The sequence below is a fragment of the Symphalangus syndactylus genome, chromosome 4 (assembly GCF_028878055.3).
Source record: "Symphalangus syndactylus isolate Jambi chromosome 4, NHGRI_mSymSyn1-v2.1_pri, whole genome shotgun sequence".
In the NCBI taxonomy this organism is placed as follows: Eukaryota; Metazoa; Chordata; class Mammalia; order Primates; family Hylobatidae; genus Symphalangus; species Symphalangus syndactylus.
This window is the reverse complement of record NC_072426.2, coordinates 91,627,119-91,647,889: the sequence shown is the minus strand read 5'-3', so window position 1 is coordinate 91,647,889 and position 20,771 is coordinate 91,627,119. Positions and strand designations below refer to the sequence as shown.

General features: G+C 36.5%; 1 protein-coding gene and 1 non-coding gene across 11 annotated transcripts in view; both read left to right on the top strand.

Annotated features, from left to right (window-relative positions):
• NRG3 (neuregulin 3) overlaps positions 1–20,771 on the top strand; it is a 1,125,306-nt gene that overhangs the window by 458,742 nt on the left and 645,793 nt on the right. The gene's annotated exons all lie outside the window — the stretch shown is intronic.
• LOC129481392 (U6 spliceosomal RNA) lies at positions 17,693–17,798 on the top strand. The gene has a single exon (XR_008657398.1). It is a non-coding gene; the product is annotated as a U6 spliceosomal RNA (small nuclear RNA).

The following is a 20,771-nucleotide window of genomic DNA, read 5'->3' as shown; positions in this document are numbered from 1 at the left end:
ATTGGCATATCTACTTTTTATCATGCTGTGATAAACATCATGTATTTCAGGTACTGATTCTTTTTTATACATCAAAACTGCTTCAGATCAGCAGAACTCAGACACAGTGTATGCTGGGGCCTCAATAGTGTCAGTCAGGGTGGGGCTTAGTCACGATTCAAAGAAAAATAAATTGAAATAATCGTATGTTTTTCTTAAAATCTGTTAATATTGCATGTAAAATCTTTGCATACGTGGGATAAACCTTACTTGGCCATGATGTATTGTCCTTTTTTTTTTTGGATTAAGTTCACTAAAATTGTGTTAAGATTTTTTGCATCTATGTTTATGAAGAACACTTGTATGTAATATTCTTGTAGTGTCTTTGGTTTTGGTGTTGGAGGAATATTGGCCTAATAAAATAATTTGGTACTGTTCCCTCCTCTTAAATATTCTGAAAGAGTTTTTTAGAATTGGTATTTTCTTTTAATTAAATTTATGGTAGAGTTGCCGAGTAAAGTCATCTGGGATTGGAGTTATCTCTGTGGGAAGATTTTCAACTACAGTTTACTGATATAGATAGTTCAATAATTATATGCAGGAAAATTCAAGTTATCTATTTTTGAAAAACCTTTGATGGTTTGATGTTTTAAGTATTATTTATTTATGAGAGGGAGTTTCACTCTTGTTGCCCAGGCTGGAGTGCAATGGTGCGATCTCGGCTCACTGCAACCTCCACCTCTCAGGTTCAAGCTATTCTCTTGCCTCAGCCTCCTCAGTAGCTTGGATTACAGGCGCCTGCCACCACACCCAGCTAATTTTTGTATTTTTTGTAGAGACAGGGTTTCATCATGTTGGCCAGGCTGATCTCTAACTCCTGACCTCAGGTGATACACCTGCCTTGGCTTCCCAAGGTGCCGGGATTACAGGCGTGAGCCACTGTGCCTGGCCAAGTAATTTTTCTGTTTCATCAAAGTGTTTGTTGGTGGTGACATAAGTTTGTTCAATATAATTTCTTGTTTTTAAAAATAACTCTAGAGTCTGTAGTGCTGTCATTTCTCTCATTTCTGTTATCGATAATTTGTGTCTACTTTTTTCCCTACCCTCATCACTCCTAGTAGAATCAATCAATTTTATTAATGTTCTCAAAGGATCAAGTTTTTATTTCACTGATTTTTCTCTATTGATTTTCGTTTTTCCATTTAAAAAAATTTCTGATATCATTATTACTTTTTTCCTTCTGCTTATTTTGTGTTTCATTTGATTTTCCTTTTCTGCTTTCTTAATGTGGAAAACAAGATTATTAACATGAGGCCTTTTTAAAATTCTCATACAGGTTACCAGTGCTATAAATTTCCCACCAAAAATCTTACTTTTGCGAATTCCTACAAATATTGATATGCTCTGTTTTTATTTTCAGTTTAATATACTTTCTAATTACTTTTATATTATTCCTTTCTCCATTGGTTAAATAGAAGTATGTTAGTTCCAAATATTTTGACTTTCCCTGGTATCATTTACTTATTGATCTCTAACTTAATTCCACTGTGTTCAGAGCACATGCATTGTATGAGTTGAACCATTTTAAGTATTTTATTTTATTTTAATGAACCTGAATGTGATCTATCCTAGTAAATGTGGCATGCATACTAGAAAAGAATGTTTATCTGCTGTTGTTGGATGGAGTGTACTATAACTGAATCTTTTCAAGTTGGTTGACTTTTGTTCAAGTTTTCTATATTTCCACTGATTTGCTGTCTTCTTAACCGTCAATTATCAAGAGATAAGGGTTAAAATAGCAGATTATAATGGTGGATTTGTCCATTTCTCCCTTGCAGTTCTATTGATTTTTGCTTCATGTATTTTGAAGTTCTGTAATTAGCTGCATAGATATTTATCATTGTTATGCATCCTTGGAGAGTTTACCCATCCCTTTATCATTATGTAGTGTCATTACTCTTTTGTTTTCTTTCTTCCTTTTTTTGTTTTTGGAGACAGGTTTTCACACTGTTGCCCAGGCTGGAGTGCGGTGGTGAGATCATGGTTCACTGCAGCCTCAATCTCCTGGGCTCAAGAGATTCTGCCACCTCAGCCTCCTGAGTAGCTGAGACTGCAGGCATGCACCACTGTGCCTGGCTAATGTTTTTGTCTGTGTTTAGTAGAGACAAGGACTGGCTGTGTTGCCCAGGCTGGTAGTATTACTCTTTATTCCTCAAATTTTGGTGAATATAAAGTCTACTTGGTCTGATGACAATGTAATTACTCCAGCTTTCTTTTGGGTATTGTTTGTGTGGTATATCTGTTTTCATTTATACTTTTTGCCTGTTTGTATATTTTAAAGTGGGCTTTTTGTAGGCAGCATATAATTGGGTCTTGCTTTTTTATCCAATATGATAACCTTCCCTTTTTATTGCCTTTCCTTTGTTGTTGTCTTACCTCTAATTCTTTGTTTTATTATTTTCATGGTTGCTTTATCATTATTTGATAGATTTAGTATATACCTCTAGCTTTCACTGTCAAGTTGCAAGTAATGTTTTATCACTTCATGTGTAGTATAAAAACTCTACATAGTACACTTCTCTTCTCTCTCCCCTCCTCATCTTTATGCTACTGTTATCAAACATTGTATATACATACACATATACATATACATAAACATATACATATATAAATAAACCTCACAATACTTTGTTACTATTTTTGCTGTAAACAGTTGATTATATTTGGAATTTTTAAATAAAAAGAAAAGAGACTTTATATTTACTCACATAATTGCCATTTCCCATGCTCTGTATTTCTTTGGGTAGATATATACTTCTGGCTGTTAATTTTCTTCTGACTGAAGGATGTCCTTTACATTTCTTGTAATGCAAGTCTGTTACTCCTGGATTTTCTCAGCTGTTGTAGCCCTATAAATGGCTTTATTTCACTTCCGTTTTTGAAAGATACTTTTGTTGAGTAAAGTATTCTAGATTAACTGTTTTGTTTTTGTTTTTCCCTTTCAGTTTCTTAAAGATCATCTCTACTGACATCTCCGTTGCAATGTTTATAAAAATTCTACTGTTATCGTTACCTTTGTTTTTCTGTATAATGCATCTTTTTCTGTTGGTCACTTATAAGATTTATAATTTATCACTGGTTTTCAATTTATTGCTGTAAAAAGTTAATTATGATATGCCTTTATATAGTTTTCTTCATGCTTCCTATGCTTGGAATTTGTCGAGCTTCTCAACTCTATGGGTTTATAATTTTCATGATTTTTTTAATTGACTATTATATTTGAAAATAGCTTTTTGTTCTCATCTTCTTCTGGAACTCTACTTCTACATAAGTTATATGCCTAATATATACTTTGAAGTTGCCCCATACTTCACTGATGCTCATTATTGTTTTTAACTTCCTATTTTTGATAGTTTCTATTGCTATGTACCCAAGACCTCTACCTTTTCTTCTGCAATGTCTAATGTGTCTTCCGTCCCATCCAGTGCATTTGTTATTTCAGACTATGTAGTTTTCAACTCTCATTTGTTTTCCATTTCTCAAGGATCACTGTCCTTCTTTGCCAGAAATTTAAAGTCTTAGTCCATGATACTACATTTTGGCCAGGACTGGAAACCTCTCATCACCTTAATGTATGTAATCTTTGCCAAATGAATTAAATTCTCTAACTCTCAATTCTTTTAAAAAAATGGTAATTAAAAATTAGCCATGTCAAAAAAAGATTGTTTAAAGAATAAGGTTATCCAGAAAGACAGCTTAGTATATTCCTTGAAGCATCTTAATTAGTAAAGGCTAATATGGTTAAAATTAGGAAATGAGGCTTGGAGTCATTTTAGTCATTGATACTTTATTCTATGTGATCGGTTCATTGGAACAATGACCCTGGGCTGAGGGAATGCATATAGGCCATGTTGTATGAGAAACAAACAAGAACCAAGGAGAGTATTCGATTATTTGGATCCTAGGATTTTAGACTCTCATCTCAGAAGCAAGATTAGGATGAGAACAGGACACGGGACTAGATGCCCAGTCCATAGCCTGAGAATCAGTGGTAAAACAGGAGAAAACTACAAGGACCAGGTGGATGCTCTCAGCTTGCCACTGTACTACTGGACATCATACCAGATTTTTCTGTGTGAAAGACTGGCTCAGCAGTAGATGGGGCTGAGCTTTCAGTGTGGAGATAACTGTGTCTACAATCAAGAGAGTCTGAGAAAGACAGGGATTAAAAATATTATTTCTTGCTTTATCTATCTATCTTATTCATTTACATGAATGTCCTTCACTATTGTAATGATCTTAAAAACAATGAAACCCCACAGAGTTTACTTCAGTGGAGGCAGAGATGTGAATAAATTATGGAAGCTTAGGGACCCTCATATCCTCCATCTCAAAAAAATGATACTGCAGCTATGACTGCAAACCAAATGCGATTGCCTTTCTTTGTGTTCACCTGATGGCTGAAATTTACTAGATATGTTTCTTCTCTCATGTGGACTAACATATATGACTTGTAAACCAGTCCATGATATGTCTTAGTTAGGTAAGGCTGCCATACCATAGACTGAGCGGCTTAAACAACAGAAATTTCTCACAGTTCCTGAAGCTGAAAGTCCAGGATCAAGGTTTGGCAGGTGTGCTTTCTCCAGTGGTCTTTTTCCTTGGCTTGTAGTCAGCTGCTTCTCTCTGAGTCCTCACATAGCATTTCTCTATCCACATACCCTCCCGTGTCTCTTCCTCTTAAAAACACCAGACCTATCATATAAGGGACCTCTTCTTAGGATCTCATTAAATTTCATTACCTCCTTAAAGGTCCTGTCTCCAAAAGCAGTCACATTGTGGGGTTAGGGCTTCAACTTGTGAATTTTGGCAAGGGTTGTGGGGGGGCACAATTTCATAACATAGTATGAGGAATAGGTGTTTACATAGAAGTTGTCTCCCAAACAAAAATTCCATATCCTTATTTTGCAGAAGCCAACACTCTGGCTCAGAGGTTTATGGAAAGAACATTTGCTGGAAGGAGAAGGGCCAGTATCTTCACTGGTATTTTGGACAAGGATCTTGTTTGGATATTTGTTATGTGTGTGTTTTCAAAGGGTGAGACCTTCAGCCACATCTCTCAGTGGCTGAAGTAGCATTCTGGATTAAAGAATTTTTAAAATTAAATTAAAGTTTTAAATTAGCACATGATTGTAGTACATATTTATGGGGTACATAATGATGTTTCAATACTATGCAATGTGTAGTGATCAGACCAGGATAATTAGCATAGCCATCGTAATTCATATTTTTTACTGATTGGTTGGCCAACATCTCTCCACTTCATGAATATAGAGGAACATGGTTTATGGACCTCTGCTCCTGTGGACTCTGTTCAAGTCCGTAAATGGTTTGAGCAAGGATTGCTCAATTTCTGTTAACCTCACCTTTGTCAGGGTTTGGGGACCTGTAACTTCCTTGGAGTGATTTCAAGATGCTGGGCCATTTCTAGTCATCTCTTATTCTCACAGAAACCTCCCAGCATGCCCAGCACATCATCACTCAATAAAACCATTTAAATAAATGATTGAGCAAATAACACCTATTCAAGTGTCCATGCCAGAGGGGAAGATGTGGGAGCATACCAGAAGTTAATGAGCCAGGAATTTAAAGTTTTAATGTGTTTATCCCTGAATTTTGCCTCATCCATGCCTATTTTTAGAATGCCATAGATTCTGTTGCTGGCACTCATTTCTAGTGCTTTTTTTTTTTTTATAGCTGATCAGTTTTGAAAAGTAAGAGCAAGTTCATGCCAACTATATATTTCAGGCATTTTCTGCATCCTTTGCCTGCCTCCAAAGCAGAGGTATACAGGGGAGTGGAGAATAAAGCAACTGGACAGCCGAGGGCCATGTAGTCCCAGAGACAGCTCTTCCAGGAGCATGGAAGGAAATGTCAGCTCTTTCCATTTTTACTGAGATATTTTTAGTGTGGCTTCTTTTCTCTTTGGGTCATGCCAGGGTGCTACTTTATTGAGGAGCTGTCAAACTTTTTAAAAAAGAATTATTTCTATACAAGAAGAGTTTCCTTGATTCTATATCCATTGTGCTCTTTTATAAAAATCTCACTTGTTCTGGGAACATACTAATTAATAGTTACATTGCAAGTTTTTTTTTTCTTTTGCCTTAGTTGCCTAAAATAAAGGTAAATGAGTGCTAAGTTTTTTTGTTTGTTTGGTGGGTTTTTCCTTCTTGGTCTTTTTTTTTTTTTAAGAAAAAAAAGAATTACTGGAAATTACATTTCAGGGGCACATGCCTAGTATGGGACAGATTGAAATAAGAAGACATCCAAAACAGGGGTTATAGAGCACACAACATATATTTCCAAGTAAAAAAGCAAGGCTGTTTTTAGACCCTTTGTCATATTGAGTCATTGTAAAGAATGAGACTGAATTTATTGGCCACATAGGATAATCTGTCTTATTCCTTCAAAGAAACTGCTCAGGTACATGACATTTCTGTCTCCAAACCAAATGTCTAATGCGCTTTTATCTTGGCAATGTCACTTAAATCCCCTTCCAAATCTTTTCTAATATGTCATCATGTAAAATAGACTCCTGGAAACCAAAATGGCTACTCAGGAAGGCCACGCTCTAGGCAGTTCATCACAGGAAGCTGGAGCTCTGTGCATCTGGTCCTATGCTCCCTGAGCTGCTATAGCTATGGACCATGGCTACCACCTAAGGGTTTCCCCCAAACCATACCTAGCCTCTGCAGTCTGCCTGACGTAGGAATTTCTTAGTGTGCATTGATTCTCTTTCTTCCACTTTCCTGATGACATTTCATTACAGCAAAGAACAATTTTGGCCATAAAGATTTTCCATATATGGATCTTTTCCAAAATCTGCATCTGTAGTTAGGAACAACTTAGTAAGAAGGCTCAGTGTTGGCACCATTTTTAAGAATATTTATTTCCCTGGGCTAATATTCTTTTAAAAATACTGCTTCTTAAGATAAATGATACCTGTAAAAGAAAAATTAGAAGCTTCTGAATAAATTTGAAGAGGAAAGTCATGAAAAATTATAATTATATAAACTTTACATTATTATTGCTCTTTTGCTGTATTTTCTGGTCATTTTTGCTATATTTACCCGATTTTTATAGTCATGATTACATAATATACTTATGTTTTTCTCTCTTATTTGTTTAACATTGTATTATAATCAGGTTTATAATCAGGTTAACAGATGCTTCATAAACATCACCTTTGATAACTGCATGAAATTCCACTGTGTGACTCCAAATATAATTTACTGAACTGTTCTATTAATGGAAATTTATGCAATTTTAATATTTCTATTCATATAGATATATGGCAATACAGACATTTGAACAACAATTTTTTTTCATATTTAGGATGTTTTCTTTAGACAGATTCCATGTGGAAATATGAGGTCAAAAATTAGAAATATTTTTAAGCCTTTGATAAATAGCATTTTCCATACCGTTTCCTACCTGGTTGTAAGTACAAGTTTGTCCACCTGGCTTCCTAAGTTGGTCAACATAAATTTGCACCAACTTGACATCTGAAATATAATAATATACACTGAGGTTCTTAGCATAATTTATGTTTCTTTTAAACTGGCATTGCTGATGACATTAACCAGGTGTGATTGGGGAATGATTCTGTTGCCCACTGCTCCATTTAATGTCTCAGTTCTGGCCATCTAGTGGTCCAGTCTGTGTTTTCTACTGAACAACATACTGAGCTTATCTCTGCTGCTTCCTGGCTTTCATATTTACTGCAGAGAAATCTCATTGTCTGAAATGATTGGACTTTTAGAATAGAATCTTAATCATCTGTATTCTATGGCATGAAAACTAGGCCCACACTATTTACTACTGACCTGAGGATTCAGCTCTGCCTGCATGTAGACCTGGAACAACACCTTCTGCCTGTGCTCAGAATACCTGCTGGACCTGGTCACTCTCTACTCATGCTCTTTTCCTCAACGCTTTCCCTCCTTTCACCTGTCATCTTTTCGTCTTCTCTCTTTTTATTCTTGGTCTGGCACTCATGCAAGTAGAAGTGATTTTATAGCTTCCTCAGGCTTTTCATAAAAAGGGACCATTTCCATACAAGTGCTATTTTTACCAGTCTCTGAATTGTGTAAAATGCTTTGGTTTTCTGATATTTTCTGGACCACACTATGAAAATCCCCTGATGCTATAGACCCATGGGTTTTACTTTAATTCAGTATTTCCTAAATTGTGCTTCTGTGGAATTTCAGTTCAATTTCAATGGGAGCCAGGAACAAAGGTTCCCATGGTCAAATAAACTGCAAGCTGGGCTTCCTAAATGGTCTTCTTGAAGATTCGCAGTTCATGTTACCATATCTAATGGTTTGGAGACATCAGAAGGAAAAAAATGTATGTTTTAACTTGGTCACTCCCCACTGAGGAACTATTTTTTTTCTCTTTTTATTTTTTATGGCTGGACCTAGAGTCATTTCTCCTTAAAACCTATCTGGAAAAAGCTAGTTTGACCATACAACTTGTTTATTAAAGTGGACCATGGTTTTACGTCAAGGGGAAGATGTGACAAAAATAAACATTTTCCAGTTTTGGAGTTGGACTGTGCACACATTTCTGTTCAGCACTATTAGAATCCCTTCAACATTTGGAAATTATAATGTTTCTGCAGATGGGAACAAGCTGGATGCCAAGGAGTGCATGAGCGAGAGCAGACAGAGGCCCAGCCTGTGAGCTCCACCCTGCTCTGCTGGCAGTGATCCAGTGACTACCTAACAGAGAGAAGTGGATAGCTTTATGGGCAATTGTTTGCCCACTGGTTGAAATGCTTGGGTTGTATTTATCAGAACCGTGGTCACATGAAGTTGTCTATCACCCAAAGGGAATCATAAAGATGCCTTGAGTACCATAGAAGGATCATTGATTTCTTTGCAGCCATAGTGTTCAGCCTCTCACAGCTGGGGAACTGCTTTGCTGTGAAATAGAATTTCAGTTGGATACAAAATTAATCAGTTTTCACAGTTCAAAATTTTGACTAAGACACTGTGTCAGTGTGTTTGGTACATGCTGTGTTTGAGCCTGGAAGCCTACGCCTCACATTTGTGTAGCATCGTGACACCACCAACTGCCTGTTGATGTCATGGGGAACCAGGGTAATGGGGAGCGGACAGTTTCTCCTCTGCCACTCTAGCTCTTTCTCCCAGATTGAATACAGGGCTGACCTTTCACAAACTAACACATCTAGAAGGGACCTTAGTGACTATTTAGTCCAACACTGACCAGGGGAAGAAATCCTTTTGCAACACCCATGATCAGTGGCTGACCCAACCTGTGCTTGCATACTTCTAATAATGGGGGATCCACCACCCTACATGGCAGCCCTATGGTTAGATTTTGAATGATATCCAGACTTTGGTGAAATTCCTGTTTCGTGAATAAATCAAAAAGAAGGCAAATTCCATGTTGTCTCATCTCTCTACTGGCATGAGATCAATATCAAGGAGACAATCAATCACTTATCTTTCATGGCTCTGATGTGATCCATTTGTGATATTTTGGTCTCAAATGCTTGGGAAGACAGTAGATAGAGAAAGAAACTGATATTTATGATCCAAAATTATCTGCCAAATCCAATCTCTTGAGGCAATTAAATTAGAAGGATATATAGGTTCTCCCAAGAAACAGAACTAGGCAAACATAGGCATTTATATTTGGTGCAATATCCTCACCCTAACAAAAAAAGAATGTTTTTCTACTTATATAGCTGATCACACAGAAAGGATCAACAATCGAGTTTTTGAACATAATTTTTCATTTCTCAAAACCCTACTTGCATAAGGAAAACAGTCTGTTCACAAAGAGGCTTTCAGTTTTGCAGTGAAGTGTAATGGGAAGAATATATTCAGATATGTTTATTAATCAAGATCTACCCCTGTCTTTTTATTCTATATTAGCTTAGGTGGTCCGTAACAATGGGGAAGAAAAGATGAGCAAATTATGGCCCTTGTCCTTAAGGAGCTCAGGATCTCCCCAGTGGGCTGCAGGAATGACAAATACCCACAAAATAGCCGGCGTGCAAGGCAGAGAGTGATACGTGTTCTACTAAGAATAGCAGTAAAATGCTGAGGAATCAGAGAGGAGATCAAGGTTAATGCCAGGTGGAAGACTGGGGAAGAGTACACAGCTGAATTGACTCTGAGTTGCGTGTGGGAAAATGGATGAGATTTCAAAAGGCAGAGATTAAAGAGAGAGTTACTGCTACATGGAGGCATTTTCCTAGAACATCCCTCAGTGTAGGAGGCAGGGGCTTTCAAAACTCTGTATTCATCGTTTTCTATAGACATTTTTCCTTGTAGTATGTCTTGTCACTGTATCCATAGCTAAGGTTTTGGAGATTTGTATGCTTATATCATTTATGGGATTGTTTTAAATAAATGTCTCATAATTTAGCAATTTTAGTTCCTGGAGTCTTTTCACACCTACTCAGAATATCTACAAGGTACTCTTCTTGGTTCATAGGTACCCATTGCATTGACTTTTAATTTTGGGTGGAGTCTGAGTCTCCTTATTCTCTTTTCTCATGGAAAAATGTTGTGCCCTGGTCAGGGAGGAGGAAAAGAAAAACATCATACTGCCGGATGGCTCCAATCTTTCTGTAGTATTGAAGACAGTGGGAGAAGGAAAGGGAGAAAAAGGGATGGGGGCCGGGTGCGGTGGCTCATGCCTGTAATCCCAGCACTTTGGGAGGCCGAGGCGGGCGGATCATGAGGTCAGGAGATGCAGACTACGGTGAAACCCCGTCTCTACTAAAAATACAAAAAATTAGCTGGGCGTGGTGGCGGGCGCTTGTAGTCCCAGCTACTCAGGAGGCTGAGGCAGGAGAATGGCGTGAACCCGGAAGGCAGAGCTTGCAGTGAGCCGAAATGGCTCCTCTACACTCCAGCCTGGGTGACAGAGTGAGACTCCGTCTCAAAAAAAAAAAAAAAAAAAAAAGGAAAAGAAAAAAAAAAAATAGAAAAAGGGATGGGCCTTTCAATCCGGTAAGTGCAAGCAAGAGTCTTGCCGTGGTCAGGGATGTGTAAATAAAGGCAGCTTTCTCTCAATATGGACATTCTCAATGGACATTTACATTCATTCATTACGTTTTCCCTGAAGCATGGAAGGAGTACATGCTGTGTATCAGGAGTTACCTTTTCAAAGCTCACAGTCTGGTGAAGGGAAAGGAAACATGTGAACTGGCATTTACAATGCAATATGACAAGGGCTATGACAAAAGGAATGTGGAATTCTGTGTCTTTGAGGGCAGATAAGAGAGACTGCAAATAATAGCTCTAGAAGATGGTGTCTGAGCCAAGCAAGAATTAGGTGAGCAAAAAGATGGGCACCTTTTTAAAAATCATGGGCATTCAGTGAGTGATTTGATAAAGAAAATAGCACGTTCATTCATCTTAATGAAGTTTACTTTGCAGTTAATTACGCTGAGTGACCTTGGGGATATATAAGTATTTGATACAGACTTAATATGAGGTGGATGCAAATATCACTGATAGTTGAGTGTGTGCTGCAGAACGATACAGAGTCCATCTGTGTTTGAGTAATGATAATTATCCAATCTCATTACATCCTGGAAGTTTTTCAGTTATTGAATGGAATAATATGCAGTTCTTCTAAAACTCTTAATAAAATTAATTCAAGCATACTTTATATTAAACAATATATTTTGGAAGAACACTACCAACAAATTTACCAAAAAAAAAAAAAAAAAGATGTCACAGCTCTCAGGAGGTGCCAGCACTTATTGACTACACACTACATGTTGTTACATGCATTCATTTATATAATTCTCATTTTAAAAAATCTTAGCTGATATTGTTGGCCACTGCTCACATTTCATCCTCCGTGGCCTTTACTTCAACTGAATTTCAGTTTTATGCCAACAATCAGCCCACTGTCCTTCACATGGCCATGCATTTGCTTCATTAAGCTACTCAGGGGAATGCCAATATTCAGTCTGACAATGCTCAAGAGGTGGTCGTGGGACTCAAATCTTGTTAATGAATTAGGAGTGATGATGTTTAGATGTGATACCTAAAATCGTGGCAGCTATCTGTGACAAGGGAGCCTAGCCTAAGGATATAGCCAATGGTGGCTCAGCAGAATGAGTCCTTTATTTTTGGGGATCTAGTTAAGCAACTATATTAGACAGCCTAGGAACCCTTTCCTGCTAAAAGAGATAATGTTATTTTCCTTCAGATTTAAGCCATTTGTGTTGAGCTTTCTGAACTCTCAGCCAAAATCATTCTCATTGACAGGTAGGTACTCTCATTATCTCCATTTTACAAGTAGGGAAACTGGGGGTTCAATAATTGGAGGCTACAGCAGGGGATCACTTGAGCCCAGAAGTTTAAGGCAGCATCGAGCCATCATCATGCCACTGTACTTCATCCTGGGCAACAGAGCAAGACCCTGTTTCTCAAAAACAAAGAAAAACAAACAAAAAAAAGAACTTAATGAACATCATACAGCTGGTAAAAATATCAGAATTAGGATCAAAATCAAGTCTGTCTTACTTCAGTACCCTAGTGGTTAATTTGTGGTTAGACATCTTCTACATATATTTTTTGAAATATATCACACTAAAGCACTGAAATAAATAATGACAAAAATGTCTAGTAATTCAAATATATAATCTGTGAGAAAGCCACTTTCCCCAGTAATGTTTTATATCAAGGGTTGGTAAATTGTGTAAGGGGTCAAATAATAAATATTTTGGAGTTTATGGGTCAGATGGTTTCTTTCACAACTACTCAACTGATTGTAGCTCAAAAAGCCATAGACAATGCATAAACAGATGAGCTCAGCACTGTTTCAGCAAAACCGTAATTACAAAAACAGGTGGCAGACCAGATTTGGGCCTGGGACCATAGTATACTGAACTCTTCTCTACATGAACTAAATCTGATTCTTTGTGAAGGGTTCGCCAGGTAGGATGGGCAAAAGCTCATTTTACTAGGTATGTACCAAAAAAAAAAAAAAGTCACACCAGTAGAAGAGAAAAGGAGATATGGGGTGCAGTGTGGAAGGGGCAGAGAGTGCACCCTCTTCGCAAACTTTAAGATATCAAGGAAAATGACTATTTTCCTACTTTGTGGTGCAGATTGGGAAACAGCTTCAGACAACACAAAGGGAGGCGAGCTCATGGCTTCCACCATCAGAGAGGTAAAGTTAGAGAGTAGATTTCTAGCCTACTATCTGTGCTTAAATTGGAATTTCTGTTAAAAATTCCGAATTTTCTCAGCAATAACTTTCAAAGACCACCACACCATTATCTATCTTTCTTTCTTTCTTTCTTTCTTTCTTTCTTTCTTTCTTTCTTTCTTTCTTTCTTTCTTTCTTTCTTTCTTTCTGTTTCTTTCTTTCTTTCTTTTCTTTTCTTTTCTTTCTTTTTTTTTTTTTTTTTTTTTTTTTTACAGTCTTGTTCTGTTGCTCAGGCTGGAATGCAGTGGTGCAATCTTGGCTCACTGCAACTTCTGCCTCCCTGGTTCAAACAATTCTCCTGCCTCAGCCTCCCAAGTAGCTGGGATTACAGGTGCCTGCAACCACGCTTGGCTAATTTTTGTATTTTTAATGGAGATGGGGTTTTGCCATGTTGGCCAGGCTAATGACAACCATTATCTTTCATACTCAAAATATTGAATGATCCACAAGCAGTATAATACATAGCTGTTATTTCTGCAAATGGAGAGATAAGAATTGGAAGTGAACAGATGGTTATAGGTCTTTGATTTTTGTTTTAATTGCTTTCCAACAATCACAGAGACTGGACCAATTTTCTCAATAATATCTGTTCTGAAACAAAGGTCTGGGAGTCCAGTTTGTCAATAAGGCAAAGAGTTTTTGGGAGGTACGTGAGGGTTTTTCTTTATTTTTTCTCAAATGGTTTACAAAGGCATAACATGAAATTGACTTATTTATTTGCATAATCTTAACTATTGAGTCATATTTGTCCCCTTTTACTCCTTACTAAACTGGAAACATAAAAAAGGATTTATAGGAAACCAAGGTTAAAAGATAGGAACATAAAGTTTCACTCTTCTTCCCTGCTTCTGGCAACCACTAATTTATTTTCTGTCTCTGTGGATTTGCCTATTCTGGACATTTCCTATAAATGGGATTATGTAATATGTAGATTTATGCCTACTGTCTTTCACTGAGCATAATGCTTTCAAGGTTCAGCCATGCTGTAGCATAAATCAGTAACTAGTATCTTTTATTAGTTAATAATATTCCATTGTATAGATGTACCAACTTTTTTGTTTATTCATCACTTGGTGGACAATGGAGTTGCTTCCACTTTTTGGCTACTATGTGTAATATTTCTATAAACACTCATAAACAAGTATGAACATTTGTTTTCAATTCTCTTATGTGTGGAGTGGAATTGCTTGGTCTTATGGTAACTCTAACATCTTGAGGAATGATCAAACTTTTCTGCAGCAGCTGTACCATTTTACTTTCCCCAGCATTGTATGACTATTCCTATTTCTCCACATTCCTGCCAATACTCACTGTTGTCCATTCTAATGGGTGCGAAGTGATATTTCATTGTAGTTTTGATTTTACTTTACATAAACACTAACAATTTTGGACATCTTTTATGTGTTTGTTGGATGTATTTATATATTCTTTGGAAAAATGTCTATTCAAATGGAAGGGAAAATTTTAAAGAAGAGAAGATGTATGATAAAATTAATATTTACTGCATGTCTATAATGCATTGGGGCCTTTACTCATAAAAATGATTAATAAGTAATATTTTAATCATATTACATAAATAAGATTCAGATAAATTAAGGATTGCTGAAGAAAATAGTTGGCTATGGTTAAGCCAAGAGTCAAATAAGATCCACACGCCTTCCCTTTGTCCCATGTAAATATCCTTCATGTACATTGATATGAAGATGTACATCTTACAGAGATGAATAAGACAAACATGACTGAATAAAGCATAAGTGTGTCTCTCTCCTTTCTGGAAAAAAGTAAAAACATAAAAAATTTTTATGGAATAATGCAGAAAAGGATCAATTCTCTTTCTGATGTCAATATGATAGTCAAGTTGTAGGTAGTGCACTTGTGAGATCATCACCTTACTAGTGATTGATGGGGGCATCCCACTCTTTATTGATCTAGTCTATGTAATAGCACATGAGAAATCCATGAACCGCCCTATGGAGGGCTTATTTATCTTTTAAAATGCTATAACCACATCCAGTATCTCTAAACAAGTGCTTAGAGGTTAGAAAGCATTATGAGTATATTAGCCACCTAGACACCACTCTCCCCTGCCCGGCACTTAGCAGAGTGTAGATTGGGTACATGACAGTCACATATGCCTTGTTGCTCCTGGGAGGCAGACATGCCTTATTATCTGAACCGATTTCCTCACTTTCCACCCCAGGAATCAATACAGTACTCAGCAGTCTTATGTTAGATGCTCAATGATAGATTGTTAAATAAATGACTTTAATTGGCATCATACAGAGATATTACAGAATTAGATATACAGTTGATGCTCAATGAATATGTGCTGACTTATTTAGTAAAGAAGGGAGAGATGTGCTTGGTGCCAAGCACTGTGAAAATCCCACTACCACACATTGTCTTCTTTTCTCATTTAGGCTTCATGAAACCCCATGAATTATATGCTTTCATATATTCACCTTATTCATGTTCAAAATGCCAGCAAGTAGTAAAGTAGTAATGCAAACCCAGATCTGCAAAAGTACATTACAAAGCATTAAGCTGGATATTTAGAACTCAGCACACTAAATTTCATCTGAGGCTAAAACACAGAGTCCCAATGTAGTACCAAGAAACAAGCCTTTCCCACTTTTGCTTAAGATGACACCAACACTGTCATGAAGAAGATAAACAGGGGTGCACAGGATGAAACTTCTTCAGAGAAGTGAAATGATTGATGTATTGGGTACTTTATGCAAGAAGATTTGGAGAAGAATTTGGAGAACAATGTAATTGTTTTATAATCTGATTGCATATCCCTAAGACCTGGATGTTTTCAAAATGATAAATGACTTAATGACTGAATACATTCTAGTTGCCTGTTTTAAACAAATGTGAAATTTTAGGGGTTAATGCTACATTCTTGATTTCCTGTATTTTTAGTCAGTAACTGTATTAGTCTGTTCTAACCCAGTTATGAAGAAATACCTGAGACTGGGTAATTTAAAAAGAAAAGAGGTTTAATTGAATTATAGTTCCACGTAGCTGGGGAGTCCTCAGGAAACTTACAATCATGGCAGAAGGCACCTCTTCACAGGGCAGCAGGGGAGAGAATGAGTGCCAGCAGAAGAAATGCCAGAGGCTTATAAAACCATCAGATCTTGTGAGAACTCACTCACTATCACGAGAACAGCATGGGGGAAGCTGCCTCCATGATTTAGTTACCTCCCACCAGGTCCTTTCCACATGTGGAGATTATGGGGATTACGATTCAAGATGAGATTTGGGTGGAGATACAGCCAAACCATATCAGTAACTTTCTCTCTGTTTAAAAATTTTTAAATTTCTATTTTTTTAAAGTTTGAACATGTTGAGGTTCAAATATCTTAAGCTTCCAAGTGCTCTTTTGACTTTTAATATATTTCTGGAGTCCCTTTTGGTCTTCTTGGTCCTTAACACTTTGGTCGCATGCCTGCATTTCCTCTCCTGCTTGTGTGCACTTCTCATGTGCCATGTCTCAGAAGTTGTATCCTTTCCACCTGATTTAGCATTTCTTTATCTTCTGTTGTACAGCTATCAATATGCCTTCTAGGGTTGGGGCTGGAGATATAAGACAGCTTAAAGATATCATCCTTTTACTTAAACAACTATCCATCTTTTAAAGTACTTTAATATAATTTTCATAACTTTTCTGGTCAGCCAGAGTAAATACTCTCTAAAGTGTCTTTGACAGTTGGCTTTATTTTTTGAGGAAGAAACTTCTCTTGATTGACTTTATTTGCACCGTGATTTGCAGACAAGATACTGAGAATCTGGGGGTGGTGGCTGGGGCTAGTGTTAGAGTTAGTCCTGTTATAATCTCAGTTTCTCAACCCATCCAAATGAGAACACCATAGAAGTAAAAACATATTTCCTATGCAAAGGCTGCATTAAGATATGTCTAGTTCCCACCTCAACCCACTCTCTAAGCCTTTATTGCATAAAATGCAGAGCCGCCACACCACTACTGACAAAAGTGCCCTCTCCACGAACTCTCCTAGAATATTTTTTCTACTTCTGCCCTGACACTTGACATAGTTAGCCAATGCATAAGCAGGGCTTCAAGCCAGGCTCTTGTGTTGCAATATCTATCCTTTCTTTATACCCCAGGCAGAGAAGAAAGTGCTTGGATTTCTGAACACTAGAATAAATGATTTAAATAAGAGCTAAAACTGTTAAGGGGAAAAATAAGATTTTTAAGCAATTAAAGTGAGTGATATTCATTTTCATGAAGGAATTTGAAGAATCAAGTCAATGTTTAGACATTAATTCAAAGCTATAATGGAATGAAAAGAAAATTTGAAAGAGAAAGTAATAGAAATTCCCCGAGTCAAGCACTGTCTTTATTTTTGCACTCACCTACCTCCCCCCAATATCTACTTTGCACAGTATTTTAGTGTGTGCTCAAAAAAATGGGTGTTGGGTGCTTGCTTTGGCAGCACATATACTAAAATGGGAACAATACACAGAAAGTTGTCATGGCCCTGCACAAGGATGACATGCAAATTTGTGAAACATTCCCTATTTTTATGGTTAATGGGAACCAAAAAAATAGAAAATGTAAGACCTATTTTGTGATAGCACAACAGGGTGACTATAGTCAATAATAACTTATTCATACACTTTAAATAGCTAAGATTGTGCCATGGCACATAGGATTGTTTGTAACACAAAGCATAAATGCTTGAGGAGATGGATACACCATTTTCCATGATGCGATTATTATGCATTGCATACCTGTATCAAAGCATCTCATGTACTCCATGAATATATACACCGGCTATGTACCCCCAAAAATTAAAAATAAAAATATTTTTAACAATGGTGTTGGGTAGATGGGTTCCAAGATGAATGAACTGCTAAAAAATGGTGCCTTCTAATTGCTCTTATTTACTTATTCTGGAGTGATAAATAGAGTGTTTGGCAAGGAGAAGCTTGAATATACGTAGCTTAAAAGAGTCCAAAACCCAGCACGGTTGGAAATGCAGAATATTAAAGAGATTTCTTTATGGAGTTGGGCTTTTTTGGCTTTTCCTTGCCTTTCTATGGATGAGGTGTGAAATAATAAGACTGTTGTGTGGTCCCTCCATAGTTCAGTTTCATTTCTGTAAAATGAAAATGATATTTATATTGGATTAATAGGTTTATTCCAAGCATTATTACTGCATGCTGACTTCTAAAGTTTCTCTTATCCCAAAGTTGTTGGTTTGAATTGTCAAAACTATAAGTCCTAAGAACAGATTTATTTATTTTATATGTATATATCTGTTTTATTTTTATAGATTTAGGGAGTACAAGTGCAGATTTCTTACATTAATATTTTGCATAGCGGTAGAGTCTGGACTTTTAGTGTACTCATCACCCAAAAAGTGATTTGGTAACCCAATAGGTAGTTTTTCAACCCTTACCTTCCTCCCACATTCCCATCTTTTGTAGTCTCCAGTGTATATTATTTACCACGGTATGTCCATGTGTACCCTTTGTTTAGCTCCCGGTTATAAATGAGAACATAAAGTATTTTACTCTGTTTCTGAGTTATTTTACTTAGGATCATTGCCTCCAGTTCCTGTTCTGTTGATCTATCTATTATTATACCACCACCATGGTATTTTGGTTACTAAGCCTTGAGAGTCCTAGATTTCATAAATCTTTTGCAGCAAAAGATATGATTTCTTTTTTATGGCTGAGTAGTACTTTATGGTATTTATGGTAATATGGTATTTCTGGTGTGTGTATGTGTGTATACTGTATGATATATATATGGAATATGGTATTTATATTATATATATGCACACACAGACTCATTAATCATCCATTAATGAACACTTAAGGTGATTCCATATCATCGCTATTGTGAATAGTGCTGCCAAAAATATACAAGTACAGATATCTTTTTGATATAATTATTTCTTTCCCATTGGGTATATACTCAGTAGTGGGATTACTGGATCAAATGGTAGTTCTATTTTTAGTTCTTGGAGAAATCTCCATACTGTTTTCCATAAAGGTTGTAGTAATTTACACTCCCATCAGCAACGTATTAGCATTCCCTTTTCTCCACATCCTCACAATATCTGTTCTTTGTTGACTTTTTAATATTAACCATTCTGGCTGGTGTAAGATGGTATCTCATTGTGGTTTTATCTGCATTTATCTGATGATTAATGATGTTGAGAATGTTTTTCATATGTTTATTGGTTGCTTGTATGTATTCTTTTAAAAAGTGTGTGTTTATGTGTTTTGCCCCCTTTTTAATGGAGTTATTTATTTTTCTTATTGAGCTGTTTGAGTTCCTTGTAGATTCCGGATATTAGCCCTTTGTCAGATGCATAGATTGCAAATATTTTCCCATTCTGTAGGTTGTCTGTTTACTGTATTCATCATTTATTTTGCTTTGTAGAAGCTTTTTAGTTTAATTAACTCTCACTTATATATTTTTGTTTTTGTGATGTTTGTTTTTGAGGACTTGGTCATAAATTCTTTGCCTAGGCCAACGTTCAGTAAAGTTTTTCCTAGGTTTTCTTCTAGGATTTTTACAGTTTCAAGTCTTACATTTAAGTCTTTAGTTTCATCTTGTGTTAATTTTTGTATATGGTAAGAGATATGGGTATGGTTTCATGCATCTGCATATGGTTATCCAATTTTTCCAGAACCATTTATTGACTAGAGTGTTCTCTCCCCAGTGTATATTTTTGTTGACTTAGTCAAAGGTCAGTTCATCATAGGTATGTGGCTTTATCAAATCTAGGGCTCTCAATGCTATAGTAACCAAAACAGTATGGTACTGGAATAAAAAAATAGACATATAGATAAGTGGTACAGAATGGAGAACTGATAAATGATTTCAGTAAAGTTTCAGGATACAAAATCAACATGGAAAAATCTGTGGCATTGCTAAACACCAATAATAATAATCAAGCTGAGAACCAAATCAAGATCTCAATCCTATTTACAAAAAAGTCATTACAAAAAAATACATAGGCATACATTTAATGAAGGAAGTGAAAGATCTCTACAAGGAAAACTACAAAACACTAATCATAGATGACATAAACAAATGGAAAATCACCCCATGCTCATGGATTTGAAGAATCAATATCATTAAAATGATTATACTGCCCAAAGCAATGTACATATTCAACACCATTCGATTACATTACCAATGTCATTTTTCACAGGATTAGAAAAAAAAATCCTAAAATTCATGTGGAACTAAAAAAAGGGCTTTAATAGCCAAAGCAATCCTAAACAACCAGAACAAAGCTGGAGGCATCACATACCTGACTTCAAATTATACTAAAGACAGATGTAGACCATGAGAGTAGATCTGATGTACAGCAGTGCACTTCATTAATTGTATCGACTGTTAAGAAATTACAATAATTTTATTCTATATGGTAAATAACGACTGCTCAAATCCCCCTGAAAATTGTCTGCCCCCATGCCACCCTGGACGCCTGGGTTCCCAAACCTCCTCAGTGTTAATCCAGAAACAAGAGTTA